The sequence below is a fragment of the Eumetopias jubatus genome, unplaced genomic scaffold (assembly GCF_037043125.1).
Source record: "Eumetopias jubatus isolate StellerSeaLion01/CBP00866 unplaced genomic scaffold, mEumJub1_p1.0 scaffold_7, whole genome shotgun sequence".
NCBI classification, from domain to species: Eukaryota; Metazoa; Chordata; class Mammalia; order Carnivora; family Otariidae; genus Eumetopias; species Eumetopias jubatus.
The window spans coordinates 120929120-120944560 of NW_028274813.1; positions in this window are offsets into that span (position 1 = coordinate 120929120).

Genomic DNA, 15441 nt, shown 5'->3' on the forward strand with positions numbered 1-15441 from the left:
CCAAATCAAGATATTCTGCTTATCAAATGACACCGTTGAGAAAATTTAAAAAAAAGAACCACAGGCTGGAAGAATATAGTCACAATACCTATACGTGACCCCCCGGAAAACTTGTATTTAGACTATATGAAGAACTTCTACAAATCTATAATAAAAAGATAAAACAGTTGAATTAAAAATGGGCAAAACACTTCAACAGTTATTTTGCAAAAGAAGATACACAGATGACCAATAAGCCCAAGAAAAGATGTTCGTCATCCCTTGTCATCAGGGAAGTATGAGTTAAAACCATAGTGAAAAAAAAAATGAAAAAAAATAAAATAAAATAAAATAAAAAAACCATAGTGAGACACCATCTCACATCCACTCTGATATAAGTAAATATATGCAGACAGCTCTTCCTTACACAGAGGGAAAATAATAAATGTAGGAGTAATAACTTCACGATCACCAGTGGATGCTAGAATTGATGAATAACCGGACATTTACATAATCTCAAAGGATCTCCCATAAATGGCTTATTAATTACAAAAGGAAAAACTAGACCTTTGCAGAGAAGAAGCTTGGTGGACACCTTCTTAACCAAGTGATCAATCCACATCACCAATATTGGGACAAACTGACATCATGTCCCTCCTAATATGACACAGAGACAAAGACCACAACGTCACTCCTGCCTCCATGTCTGCCCAAAATGAAAAACCTGAATCTAATCATGAGGAAACACCAAACAGACTCAAATGGAGAGACATTCTATAAAATGACTGACCTGCACTCTTCAAAAACGTCAGAGTCCTAAAAGGCAAAAATAAATAAATAAGTAAAAAGACAGAGGAACCCTTCCAGATTTAAGAGGCTACAAGTTCAGGACAACCGAATGCCACAGATGATTCTGGAGCGGATTCCGGAGCGGGAAAGAACAGGTATAAAGGACAGAATTGTGACAATTGAGCGCCTGACTCTTGACTTTGGCTCAGGTCACGAATTGGAAACCTCGAACTCGGACCCCGGATTGACAGTATTGTATCAGTGTTCACGTCCCAATGTATGATCATTACACTGTGACTCTAAGAGATTGTCCGTGTTCTCAGGAAATATGCACTCAGGTATTTAGGGATAAGGGACCGTCATCGGTTTGAGCCGGTAAACCACTTTTGAGTAAGGAAAGCAACGACATCAGCTTATTCACGGACAGCAGAAAACTTGAAATATGTTTGAATTGAGACAAAATCCTTGGCAGCTCCCAATCCTGGTTTATCCTGTGATGTTTGAGCACAGATGAGTTTCTTTCCTGTGCTGCAGAAAACACGGTAAAAAAAAAAGCCATATAGCAAAAGCACACCCCCTGATGTCTGTCGGTGGAAGACTGGGCTTGTTACAGGCTCAGGCAGGGCTCCTGGACCAGACATCCCATCAGGGAGCCATCCCCACCCCGCGGCCCCACGTGCCCCTGTCCTGCAATCTGGACAGTGCAGGAGCCGGCTCTCCGAACTTCCCAGTTGCCTTTGACCGTGGATCCAAAAGATTGACAGCAGCCCACGTGGACTGACAGCAACGTTCTTTATGTTTTCTTAATACGTTTTCTCTACTCCTTGACTGTGTCCTCATGATTCTCAAAAGTAAGTGATTTTATCAGAGCCCGCTAGCACACAAAGTGTGACCAGGATCAACTCCATAATTCAACTGCAGGGCACGCCCGGGGCCCCAAGTCTCGTCTTCTTGCTTGTTCCAAGTTTTACAGCATGAATACAGCTTTCCCCCCTCATCCGTAGGAGGGTCCAACTTCATGATGTCGGGCACACATCCCATTTCAAGGAATCGTGGAGTATTGCCCCCCCCTTTTTTTTAATTTTTCATGTGTTTTTTTCTTCTGCGCCAAGGTTTCTCACCTTTGACACTGTTGACATTTGGGGCTGGCTAATTCTTCACTGCGGCAGAGAACGGAAAGGGTTCTGCCCATTACAGGATGTTTAGCTTCTACCAGAAGCCCGCCACCCCCCAGGTGTGACAACCATAAATGCCTCTACATAGAGCCAGACCTCCCCTTCAGGGCAAAAGTGCCTCTGGTTGAGAAACACTGTCCCGAACTGAAATCTTACAAAAGATTTCAAATATTTTATAACAGCTACCCTTTATAGCCAATCTGTTTTCTCCCAAATCAAGGCTTTTGTTTAAAAAAAAAAAAAAAAAAGCTGGGTGAGGTGTAATCCCACTGTTCAGCTGTCTCCTCCAGCATCTATCTCCCTGTATTTGCAAATTGCAATGCCTCATTGATCCCTCCTTTCATAGGTTCCATTATCCATTCATATTTTGACTCTGAGAGATGTTTGCTCAAGTCACGTCCACTGTGTCTAATGGTCTCGGTGATTTAAAAGCTTCCTGCCAGGAGACATTTCCCACTATTGACTGTGGTCTTCTGGAAAAAGTGTGCTGCCTTTGCATGATATGGTTGGGTCTCCCGCCCTGTTCCAAGCTTCAGGTGTCATCTTGTCTACAAACAAAGCAGTGGAACGTAAAGAGTTTGTATTCATTTGTTTGTGATTTTAGTCCCAGGGAGACGCCAACCCGACAGTTCTTCCTGATGCCGCAACAGGAAGTGGACTTCCGGGTAGAGAATAGCGGGGAGATTATTGTCCTATCCCCGTCCCCTCCCTTCCATTCTGAATGGGTTTTCTTTTCTTTCTTTTTCTTTTTTTTTTTTAATGAGTTTTCTTTAAAATCATCGGGACACTTATTTGCAGAAAGGTTTTGTGGTTCAAGTACGGTTTGGAAACCTACATTGCATTTTGCTCCTGGAAAGCCATTTTTTTTCCTTCTCTTGGAATAATTCTGCAAGATGGAAATGCTTCCGTGTGGTGGACGTTTGTCGCCTCATTGTTGCTTAGGGAGGAAAAACGAATATACGCTCAGCAGCTAATCTGCCTGTGATCCTAAGTGACTTTTAGCAAAGACCTTTCCTCCGAGTCAACTGCTTCTCTTTCCATTCCTTCTACCAAAACTCCGTGACACGCTCTGTATGAAACAGAATCTCTGAGCATTCTGTGGTTCTCTCTCCAGAACACTGTTCAACTCCTATGCCATTCACTCTGCCATTCATGCAAACGGATTACTGAGAACAGGTAATGAAATAAGGCACAGGGTACAAGGTGGTATGTATGTCCTGCAAGATGCATCGGTTCAGTGTTTAGAGGGTTCACTGGCTTGAGGTTGCTCGTATTTTGGGGGGTCCTGAAATATTTCTTATCATGATCATCTGTCCTCAAAATATTAAGGCACAGTGTTGTGTCTTCAGCTGGTATGTAATGCTATTCACACTGAACACCACTTAATGAACAATGTCTTGTGGCCAAAAGACCGTCACTCTGCAGGCCCCGGCGACAGGCCAGTGTGGGCACGCTGCCTCCCCGTCCTCACCTGCGGCAGCTTCCTGGGGCCACTAACGGCATAAAGCACAGAGCGGGTTTCATCAGAGATGCCTCTGGCATCTTCTTAATTTTTTCTTCCCACCTCATTAGAGAAATCCAGCACGAGTTAGTTCTAGCTGTCATATGAGGGGACTCAGAAGTCCGGGGTCTTCTCTAGGAGTTTGGCGGCCCCCCTCCAGCCCTGATGCGGGGTTTGGGGGCTCTCACGCTACAGGGAAGGCCACAGGGTGTCTGAGAAGCACACTGTAGCTGAGTGTGGTTTTTTGTGGGTTCGGGGTCGCCTCTCAGGTGGAGAATGCTGACAGTCCCCTATCACCCATTCTCTCCTTCCTTTTAGTGACAGGATTTCCTGAGTGTTGACTGAACACTTGACCACAGGGTTGGAGACAGCCTTCTCCAGCTTCCCCTGTGGCGGGGGGTGGACAGGTTCCCCTTTTCAGACAACACGTCTGAGAGGCACCGGGCTCTATGTCCAGCGTCACTGTGGACGCCTCTCTCCATCACCAAGTTCTGTCGATTTTACCTCAGTTTCCCTCAGAGACAACATCTATGTTCTTCAGCTCCACTGTTAGGTCGCTACACCAAGGCCCTGTGGTTCTTCCCCCAAACCCTATCAAGAGCCTCCTCACTGCACCCCCTTTGCCCATCATCTACCCCAAATCCGGCCTCCACATGGTTGGAAGAGTGTGCCTCTCAAAAGCCCAACTATCTCTACCACATCGGTGCCTCTGACACGTGCTAGGACTTTTCGGGCCTCCTTGGAGGAAGATGAAACCCCACCTGAAAGGTGGCGCATGAGCCCGGCAGGCCCCCCGACGCCCCCTGCCAGCCCAGGCCCACACGCATGGCCCTGCTCCTTCTGGCTCGGGGAGTGGCTACTCGCTCTTAGCTTTGCTCCTGGGAAAGCATTCCCTGACCATCTCGACAGGGCAAACATCCGCCCTGAAAGGCTCGGACCGTACCAGCTGCCCCCCCGTAGCTGGCAGGTCCTGCAGAACGCTCGTCCCTGTTGCAACTGTATGTTAGCTTAGGTGACTTTTTATTCAGATCTCTTCCAGAGAACAACAGCATCCACTAGAGCAGGGACTGTGTCTGTTCTTCCTCCTCTTTGTATCCACAGCACCTGGCTCGGGATTGGAAGGTCGTATCCAGGGTAGACCCACTTTCCCCACACCCACGCACTGCTTCAGTTGAGACCAGCGTCGTCTCTCAGCCCCAGGGCCGAAGGAACTAGGTGTGGCTTGTTTGCACTTGCACCAACCAGAAGAGGGGCAGCGCCTGTGGAGGAGGAGGCTCTGGGGTATATGCCCATGGATGGAGCAGGATGGGGAAAGGGAGGACTCAAGACCTGTCATTTCCCACAAGATCCCTCAAGCCCAATGTCCTTACCGTTTTGTTTTGTTTTTTTTTTTTTAGAAAGAGAGAATGAGCAGGGAGGAGGGCAGAGGGAGAGAGAGAATCTTAAGCAGCCTCCATGCTCAGTAGAGCCCCGACCTGGGGCCCTATCCCACGACCCTGAGATCATGACGAGCCAAAATCAAGAGTCAGATGCTCAACCATCTGAGCCACCCAGGCGCCCCCCAGTGTCCGTATCTTGAGGCTTACAAGCGTCGTGCTCTAGTTCCTGACTGTTTTACAAGCTGCATTTCTCACTCTTCTTTTTTCTGCCTTCCATAGTCCCTCCCCAGTGCCACACTGTAGCCATAATGGACAAAGTGCCATCCCCTGGACTCCCCACGTTCCCTCCATCAGCTGCACCCCATCCTTTATCCGACTGACACTGACACTTCGTTGCCACTAGAAGCTGCCTCTTTAGAGAAGGTGAGGCTGGCTGGGTGCTTTCTCCTGTGCTCTCTAGAACCCCGTGCTGACCCTACTGTCACCAGCACCTTGCACCGCTACGTCCTTCCTGATTTCCATGTGCCCCACTAGATTACAAGCTCCTCGGTGGGGGGGGCGGGGGGTCAGGTGGAGGTGTCTTAGTCACGGTCACACTCCCCAAACCTAGCACCAGGCAGTAAACCCTTGACATGCAGGCAAAGCTCAATACACATCGAATATATGCATAAGTAATAAGATGATTAAAGAAGCTCAGAGCAGGGCCCCTGGGTGGCTCAGTCAGTTAAGCGTCTGCCTTCAGGTCATGATCTCGGGGTCCTGGGATGGAGCCCCACATCGGGCTCCCTGCTCAGCGGGGAGCCTGCTTCTCCCTCTGCCCCTCCCCCAACTCATTCTCTCTCTCAAATAAATAAATCTATTTTTAAAAAAGAAAGAAAGAAAGAAAAGAAGCTCAGAGCAACTAGCCAACTTTCTCAAGATCACGATACTAGGATTCAGATCTATTAAGCAAAGAATAGAGTCTGTCTGTTTTCTCACTCTGCTTCCCAAAAGTGAAAATGATGAAAACAAGGAGCCTGTTTGTAGATGAGGGAGAGAGATTCTGGGAAAGCAGTTCCATTGGTTTCTCCCTTCCCAGAAATGACACCGATGGCCAGCATGACCCTTCCTTGGCCACGTGCTGCAAGCAGCCTTGAGTTGGAGCGGAGGAGATGGGGGCTACGTCGGACAGAGAACCTCAGACATCTCAGCTTCGAGGGCCCGTCCTAGATAATTCGTCCAGCCTCTGGCTCAGCACCTGCATCTCATCCCAGCACTTCTTGAGCACGCCCGTCTGTGCAGAGTTTGTGGGATACTTATTCCCCTTTTGAAAGAAAACAGTCCTGGGGAATTGTTGGGAAGTACTAACTTATTTTTATCCTATTGTGGACATACCTCTGTCAGTCAGATTTTTAATAATGAATACGTACGGGCACAGAGTGTATTTGCCTGCATTTGCAAGGCTGCTTTAAAATCCACAGATACCTATGCCTATTGGTGTTGGAGTGTGAACGTGTTCTTCCTTTAGATATTTTAAAAGGTGAGACCGTCTGGCCTAAGAGTTTTCACAGTTTAATGCTATGCTTCTAAGTGGATTTATGAAAAGTTACCTCAGAACTTTTGTTTCATTGCTGCTGTGAAAAGTGTGGGGTTTTATTTTAAAATTAGATCCTAAGGTTAATTTAAAGATTATGCCAAATGTATGTTCCAAATCCACTCACTCCATCCGACCTGTGGGAACACATCTGCTCTGCGTTCACCCCACCCGACTTCTGATGGTGGCATATGTCTGATTCCTTTGATTAAAGAGAAGAGTTTGTTGGGATGCCGTGTACAGTATATCAAAGGAGATCAGGCACCCGTCTGCAAGTCAGATGACAAAGGGAGCGATCAGGACTGGTTGGGCTGAACAGACGTCATGAAGAGTCAGCTCAGGGGAATGAGTCATGATTTGGAAGGGTGTTCGTTAGTGGTGGTTTTGGTCCCAGGGTCTGCAACGTTCAGCGAAGCAAGGTTATTTCCCAAGTATCCTTCTCTCCCTAGCACAGAATTCCAACCAACCTGGGCAACCAGCATGGCAAGGGAGATTTCGCAACATTTGGCAATAATTTTCCAAACTGAGATTTGCCCAGCTGTGCATGGATGGGTCTAGAGGAAGAAAGCACCTTACCTTTAATCAAAGCATGATGAAAAGCGTTTGTTTCTGAAGAGCAAGGTTGCCCAAGAACATCGTTTCCTTTTTATTGGAATCAAAATATACGTTGTTTTCTGTATTTTTTTTTTAATTTCTAGAGTAACCGGCTTCCACATTAGGCCATCCCTTGTAGTTTCTGTACCTGAGATGTGGGCTGTCCATCTGGGTTTTCAGAGATGGGAACAGAAATGAGTGTGTGGAGCTACTTCCCAGATCATGAAACTCTCACTGCCGGAAGCATGGGGTATAGCCCAGCATCATGGGTTTCCTGTGAAAGGCCCCACCCCAGAGCTGCTGAACCGGAACCCACATTGTAACATCATGGTTCAGGCAAGTCAGACATCACATTCTTTTCTTTTCATAGCCTGATCATTTTTAAGAGAGAAAATTGTCACGTGGCAAGAAGCTAGTAGTCCCTATCCGTAGACACAAGACAGATTCCCTATTTCCTTCCTTTGTTCTTTTTTTTAATGTGGATTTTTTTTTCCAGCTCTCTGGATGTGTGATTGGCAAATAGAAATTATCTATATTTGCGTGTATCCAATCACCACACTGCACACCTTGAACTTCCACAATGTTATGTCAATTGTAGCTCAGTAAAGCTGGGCAAAGTTCTATCTATTCAGAGTTCCTCAAAATATATTTCAGTCTCTTCTTGCTCCACTCAACGATTATTGAACGTCTACTATGTGGGGGGAAAAAAACTAAGTCCAACCAAGTGACAAAAGCAAAATCTATTTGTTCTGAACTAGATATAGAAAGGGAGTCAGTCACCGTCCCCTGCATCTGGGCAGAGACTCAAAAGCAGGCAGAGCAGGGAGCCAGCTTTCTAGTGGAAAAAGGGAAGGCTTCAGATGTGCCCTGATTTGGAGGCTGTTGGTGGGCTAACCAGAAGCGGGCATTCAGTGTGATTGGTTAGGGGTCACATTTGGCTTTCTCTGGTCGATCCTAAGTGGGAAACAAAGACAAAAATTAGGGAAGCTCTTCATTATCAGTGAAGTCCTGAATGATTGCTTTGCTGCTGGGATTGCTCCTGGAGACTGTAAGCTGGTCCCCTGCACGGCCGGCTTATGAAGGCAGGCCAGCTTCCTAGACTGATGACTGTAGGTAACATGCTTGGTTTTCTGGGCAGGCTGCTGCAGGATGTAAGGCGAAGGTCTGTTTTTATATTTGGTCTCATCCTTGTCTACATGCATGTTCAGTCTCTCAGGTATATCCCAGGGGCTTGGTGAAAAAGTGAGGTCTGCTCTCGGGGAGTTTGCTGTCTAGTAGTTACCGTTGTTATTAATTTAGAAAGCTTCTTTTGATGCAATAAGACATGAAAAAGAAATGAGGAGTCAAGATTGGAATAAAAGTTTACCTATATCATTATTTTCATGAAGCCTAATTGCAGTCTTTGGTGTTAGCATATGCGGTAAGGCGGACTTTAAGGCCAGTGGGTTGATAGTGGGGGCAAGAAGTAGCTCTTTTTTTTTTTTTTTTTTTTTTTTTTTTTTTTGCTGAAATTATAGTCATTAGAATGTAACAGAGACCTCCTGCTTAGGTGGCATCCACCAGGCCGGGTGAGACCTGACCCTCAGGAGTAATCAGTCTCTGAACATACCACAGTCCTGTGCACCCTAACCTGGCTCTGGGGGAGGGACTCCGTCCCATACGCAGGCACAAGCAAGACATGAGGAACCTGCAAAGATCACCCCAAAGCGTACATCTTAAAGATCCTCTCCATCCTCTTTTGGGGACTCTGTATATCTCTCTTTGCCATGGGGGCTGGTATAAGACACAGCCCCAAGAGTTGCCTTCTTGAGGCAGAGCCCCAGTGCAAGCATGGAAGGAAGAAGGATAGGTAACTCATCTTCCTCCTGTTCTCTAAAAAATCCGTACCTTACCTCCCCTCTCCTTAGAAGAAAGAAGGGCCATCTCTTAAAGTGTAAGCTGGCTTTGTGCTATGTGGACTCAGATGGTGGAGTTGGGAGGAGAGTCCCGAGGGACCTGTCACAGCTGACCCACTGCAGCATGAGCTCCCTCAGTAGCGATGTGCTCTCCATCCATGGGACGAAACGCTGGGTGACAACTTGCCGGGGCTGCCAGGGATGCTAGGGAGAGTGTGGGAGATCACGTGGTAATGTCCGCAACACCCTCCCTTACCCACACCAGCGTGTTGATATGAATGCTCGAAGAGTGAGTTCTTTTTGGTCTAAGTCAACCAGAACAATCACAAATCCTTTGTCACTATGATGCCCTGAGCCAATCAGCCCAGAGCATTCTCCAATGAGCTTGTGACCCAATTTAGTGCTCTGGGCTATAAGGTGACGCACTTCTGAAAAATGAAAAAGCTTATTCACCTTTCCAAGGGTGAGGAAACTCTCTGGGAAGGAAACTCTCTGACCTTCTAAAGGGCACGGTGTGCACATGTGAAGCCAGGAGCTGCTGCAGTCATTTTGCCATCACGAGGGAGACCAGGTTTAGGATGAAGCTTTCAGAGAGGATGAAGTCAGAGCATAAAGACAGCAAGAAACACCATCCTTAATTTCCTCACTAAACTGCTGGATCATACCACCCGACTACTTCTGGTCTTCAGGTTCTAAAAGCCAGTAAATCCCTTTATTCTTTGAACTACTTTCAGTTGGGGTTTCTGTTTCTCAACCTTGAACAGAACTTACACAGAGGGACTGCCTTTTCTGGAAGAGAAACAGGTCAAGTTGACTTTTTTTTTTCAAGATTTTATTTATTCATTTGAGACACAGAGATACAGAGAGAGAGAGAGAGAGAGAGAGAGAGAAGCAGGCTCCCCACTGAGCCAGGAGCCCGATGCGGGGCTCGATCCCAGGACCCTGGGATCATGACCTGAGCCGAAGGCAGACACTTAACCATCTGAACCACCCAGGCGCCACAGGTCAAGTTGACTTCTGAGGATGTTTCATACTTCTAAACATTTCACAGACAAGAAAAACATCCTCATCAGGGACTACTGCTGAGCAAACAAATTACATATTTAACTCTAAACTCAAGAAGCTAAAAGACAAATCTAGACTCTATGGGTTTAGGAGTGCTTCCTCCTCAAATATTGCATAAGGGATTGTATGGGGTCTGGGGAGCAGACAAAAAGAGGGAGCATCTTGGCTAAGGCCTGTGATATTCAGTACTTAACAATATGCTTAATTTGCCTGGTATCTGACGCTGTCGTGACAATGCCCTATTTGCTTATAAATTTGGTTTTGTTTGGCAGCAACAGCCCTGCTGCCTCTCAGACGTATCAGCATCCCGGCCATAAAGGATGATTAAGGCCTCAGAAGGCCTAGGGTCTACTTTTCCCTAAATCTCGTAAGATGACCTCCCACTTCTGTAGGCAGCCTCCCCGTCATGTGTGCTTTGCACACCAGGGTCCATGTCAGAGCCCTGCAGCAGACTGAAAAAATGTAAACTCTGGGGGCCAAGATAACTTTTTAAAATAAATAAAAATGAGCAAAGACATGATCGTCCACAGGGATATTTCCTCTTGGTCATGGTTCTGTTACCTTCTCTGGCTGAGAGGGTGAGCTGAATCCTGAACCTGAGTGTGGACCTGAGTGGGCTTGTTAGGATTCCAGAAACACTGGGTCGTATTTCCGCCAGAGCGTGAGCAGGAGAGAGGGGTCGCTGTTTCTCTTACAAAGAGGAGGCCATGGCCCGCGGGAGTCGTGGGGTTGTCAGAAGACCTCCACCGTCACGGTAGGGAGGCGTCGAGATGACTTCGTAAACTGCACTTCTCAAGTCCATACTTGCAAGCAGGAACGAGAGAGGGGTGCTCTTCCTCTCTGATGGGGGAGCTGCCCCAAGCTGAGGGACAGGGGTGGGCGGGCCTCCATGAGGGTTAGGGTTAGAGCCCTCGGTTCTGTGTGGGAGGGGCACGGGGCGGAGGAGATGCTCAGGACCCCGGGATGGTGGCGCACAGGGCTGGCAGGCTTCTGTGGATGCCTTCACCTGCCTGTCCCCCACCCCGTGACCTCCAATCACGCATCCCCACCTGACAGTCCCCAGAGCTGACTCTTCTTTCACAAAGCCTCAGATGCTGGGTGCTAGGATGTTTCTGATGAGTTAGTGACAGGCTGCCTCCGGCACCCTAGGCAAAGGCCAGGCCCTCTCCTCCTCAAAGTGCATTTTCAGCTAAACCTTAGCCTCTCCCGTTATCTCCCTCCCCTGTTCCCCAGGGGCAGCTGTCTGCAGTGTAATGGCTTAGCATGATGCTTCGCATCCTCTTAAGGTCTCCAGAATGCCAGCCATTATTGGTGCTGTGGGTCTGCCCTTGCCACAGCTCTGCCAACACAGAACCTTGAAAGATCACGGAGAACCCGTTTCCACACGGATGGGTTTTCCCAAACATGCAGCCTTGACGCCTGTCAGTCACCTTCAACACCCGCCCCCTCCGCCCCACCTCTCCCACAGGCAGTAACTCACCAAAATGCAGCCTGGCAAAGGGCCCCAAGGACAGTGGTGTCACCCAGCCCCTTTCAAGGTTTCAGTGTTCTCCCTGCGCCCTGGCCACCGATCCTGTCTCTGCCTGGTGACTCTGATGAAGGAGAATGGCGGCTTGTACCCCTCGCCGCACCTCCTGAGCCTGGGGTCGCACGCCGATTCCCTTCCCATAGAGTTCTGTTCGGGGGTCACATCTCATTCTCTTCCCTGGCAGCTGCTGTACCCAGAAGAGTGGTGGCCTCCAGGACCAGCCCCTCTCTCTGCTACGGGACCAGACGGCCTGTAACAAATGTGACCCAGGACCGGCGGCAAGGACAAGGGTCTTTCCTCTTTCCCCTTTAGTCACCTGAGTGACCGTGCGGTGCCTTTGGTTAACCAGGCGGGGAGGACACCCCGCAGGGCACAGAGACTGTGTCCCGAGGCAAAATGAGCTTGGACTCTGCCACACATGACAGCACCCAAGCGTTTGTGTTCACAGAAGGCTGCCGAGGCACAGATGAGCCCCTGTCGTGAGTCATGGGTAGACTTTCTGTAGGCGGTAATGCGTGTTGTTGCTTGGAACCGTGCGTGCCCGGGGAAATACTTCAGACATCATGTTGGCGCTTAGAAGCGTGGTCTCCAGGTCTCCCCTTCAGGTCCCCCCTTACGTCCCAAACAGGGCCGTGGAGGAAGGGAGTGGGCACTGATCCTTGCGTTCTAAGAGGTCTCCACCTGCGTTTGGTTAGAGAAGCTGATTTAGGACCACAAAGCCTTAAACGGAGAAAATACTCTCAATATGTGTCCTACAGGTGGGTTGGGGTGGGGAGGGTGGTTGATAAATAATACTCTTTTTTTTTCCCCCTCTCCCAAATATGGAACCAATTGATAAATATATGAGACATGTGAAACAGATGGATAGAGGTTTAAGCCATCAGCTTTATTATTAACGAGCTGATTGGAAAATGTGTCTTTAGACTCCCGGCCAAAAGGGCTTGCCAGCACTGGCTAGAAACGTGCCCCCCCCATGTTGCCCCTGGACAGATGTTGGGGGCAGATGAGGCGGGGAAGTTTCAGGTCAGTAATCGACGTATACTCACCCAGGATGTCGGCCTGGCACCTGCCCCAGCCGAGAGGAAAGGGAAGCAACAGGCTTTTGATAGATTCTTTCCTCCGCATGTGAACCAGTGTGTGTCAGCTTCTTTTTGATCTGATAACTCAGCGCCCCCCCCCCGGCCCCCGCTCCCCTGCATGAAGAGAGGAAGGACCGGGATGAGAGGCAAGGGGTGTCCCTCTCAACGTAAGTGCCTATGGTGGGAAACCTGAGGAAAAGGGAATGGACGGCCTTGTCCAATGGATGGGTGAAAGCCAAGTTTGCTACATCCCTCCTCCCCCCACAGAGAATCATAATGACTCTTCCACAAAGAGTTGTTAACATTTTGTACGTCAGGAGAGTCTACGGACTAACGAGGTCACTGGGCATAGTCTACGGGGTACAACAAGTCATGGGGTCCAAGGGCCGTAGGCACCGATGGCGCAACCCAATGGGCAGCTGGCCTCTTCTTTCCACACCTTGCAGGTCCAAGCCATCACTGGTGACCACAGCTCGGGGCGGGGGTCCTGGAGAGGTCCTGCGTGTGTGCCTGCCTGGAGGCCTCTCCCAGCATGTCACTAAGGGTGCCGAAAACCCTGGGATGTGTGCTGCCCGTGCCTGGATCCTGCCTGTCGCTGTGCTCTGCTCACGTTACTCCGTCACCCGCGTCTCAGGTCCTTGGCTCACTGGTCACTTTCTCAGGAAGGCTCTGCCCTCACACGCTTACCCGCACCGCTCAAGCCTTTACCGTCCATGCCTGTAGATGTACGGTCCTTTCCTTTGGGACATCTACTGGGGATGTGGTCTTGTGCCTGTTGGTAGGATTCTTTGGTCAATGTCTGTTGGCCCCGATAGAACCATCAGCTTCAGGAGGACAGAGACTGTGTCTGCTTCTGCCTCCTTCTGTAACCCCAGCACCGTGGCCAGCACACAGAAGGGGCTCGAATATGGGAGCCTTGAATAAATGAAAAAGTGGATGATTTTCCTACCACAGCAGAGAACAAAGATTCAAATCAGGGTAATCCACACTCCCCGTCTGTTGAAGCCCAGCAAGACTGAAAAGAATCACATGCAGGAGTGGTCAGGAACTTGAACTTGAACTCTCAAGGCACCACCAGGAGTCGAATCCTACTTTTCAGCCGTTGTTCGCAGTGTGACCTTCGGCGAATTACATAACCTGGCTTCCGGTTTCTTTTCCTGTTATCTGGGGACAATAAGAGGACCCACTTGACAAAGTTGTTGTGAGGACAAATCACACGTGTAGCGGTTAAGACGCTGCCTGGCACAGAGTAAGGACTCAGCAAACGTTGGCGATTATTGTTCCTTGAAGAGGGAAGGTTGGTGGATAGAAGCTGAGAAAGATCCGATTGAAGTTATATTGATTCTTTAGCTGGAAGGGAAGGCTATCTGCTGGCGAGGCAGGAGGAGGGTGGGCACGGGATTTGAAAGGGCTGCTATAAGACCGGGCAGGGGAGGTGGCCTGACTGCAAGGCAAAGCTGGGGCCCTTGGCTGAATGCAGAGCAACACCAACCAGCAAAAGTGAGCAATTCCCCACTCGGCTCCCGGCAGCCGGAGGAGGAGCAGGGAGACGGGAAGATGGATCCGTGCAGGACTGAGGTTTTGTAGAGCAGAAATCTCAGAGTTAAAAGCAGGGCAGAGGCAGGATACTGGCAAGGAACATGACCTGGTACCTGTTTCGTCTGTGATAAAGGTAATGGTTCAAATAAGAAAGTAGAAGCGTACCGGATAAACAATGGTGGGGGCCCTTGGGTAACTCTTTGGGGAAAAGGTAAAGTTAGATTTTTGCCTAATGTATCATGTCAAAATTATAAATAAATTGGAGTGGGAAGGAGAAAGCAGTGAGATAAGAAGGAAGAAAACCAAATAAACTTCAAGTGACAATTTCTGTGACCTTGGCAAGTGGAAGGCATTCCCAAGCCCCACAACCAAGTCAGAAACCATCTTATTAGAGGACAAATGTAAAGGCTCTACAAGCCAAAATGTTTTCTGAAAATTAATTCTCCGAGTTCACACTGGGTACAGGATTTGGAATATGGGCAAAAAAAGGAGTGTGTCTTCAATATATGAAGTATACTTTCCAAACCACAAGAGAAGAAGGCGCTGAGGAAAACAGGACATATGTGTAGGCATTTACAGAAGAAGAAATGCAAATGTCTAATTAAGCCTATGAAAAATCAAAGTATTCATCAGAGCAATCACATGGTAAATTTTGGAAAAATATAAGAGTGCTCAACCGATAAGGTTGGGGGGCAAAAAAAGAATGTTGGGAAAATTGGCCAAACTTTGAAAAAAAAAAAAAGTTAATTAGATCCTCAATTTAACTCGGACATCCGAATAAATGCAAGAAGAATTAAAGATTGAAATGTAAATGAGAAAATTATAAATGAGAGGGTATAGAAAATTCTGTTTTTTATATTCTTGATAAGGATAAAACTTTTCTTGCTGTAACACCAAGGTTGACAGTTTGGACTACATAAACATTTAAAATGTATATCAGGCCAAACAGACAAGCTCGAAGTTAAAAGACAAACAGGAAGGAAGTCTTCATAACACAACAAGCAAGGGCCTAATAATATTACATAAAGAGTTCCTAGAAGTCAGTGAGGAAAAGCTGAGCGCATCAAGTAGAAAATGCTCCATGTCTGGGACTTCATAAGCATTCAGGAATAAAATAAATGATGCAAATAGGCAGTGTACACAAGAAGAACTGAAAACAGTGAAAAGATGCCTTGGTGACCCTTGCTAAAAATCAAAGTAATGGGAATCTAAACAGTTAAGGATGATCACTTGCAAGCTGACAAAGATTTTAAGAGATGGATAGTATCCAGTTTGGGTGAGGTTGTTGGGCGACAGGCATTCTCCTACTTTGTAGGTGGGAGTGTAAATTGAAACAACCTTTCTG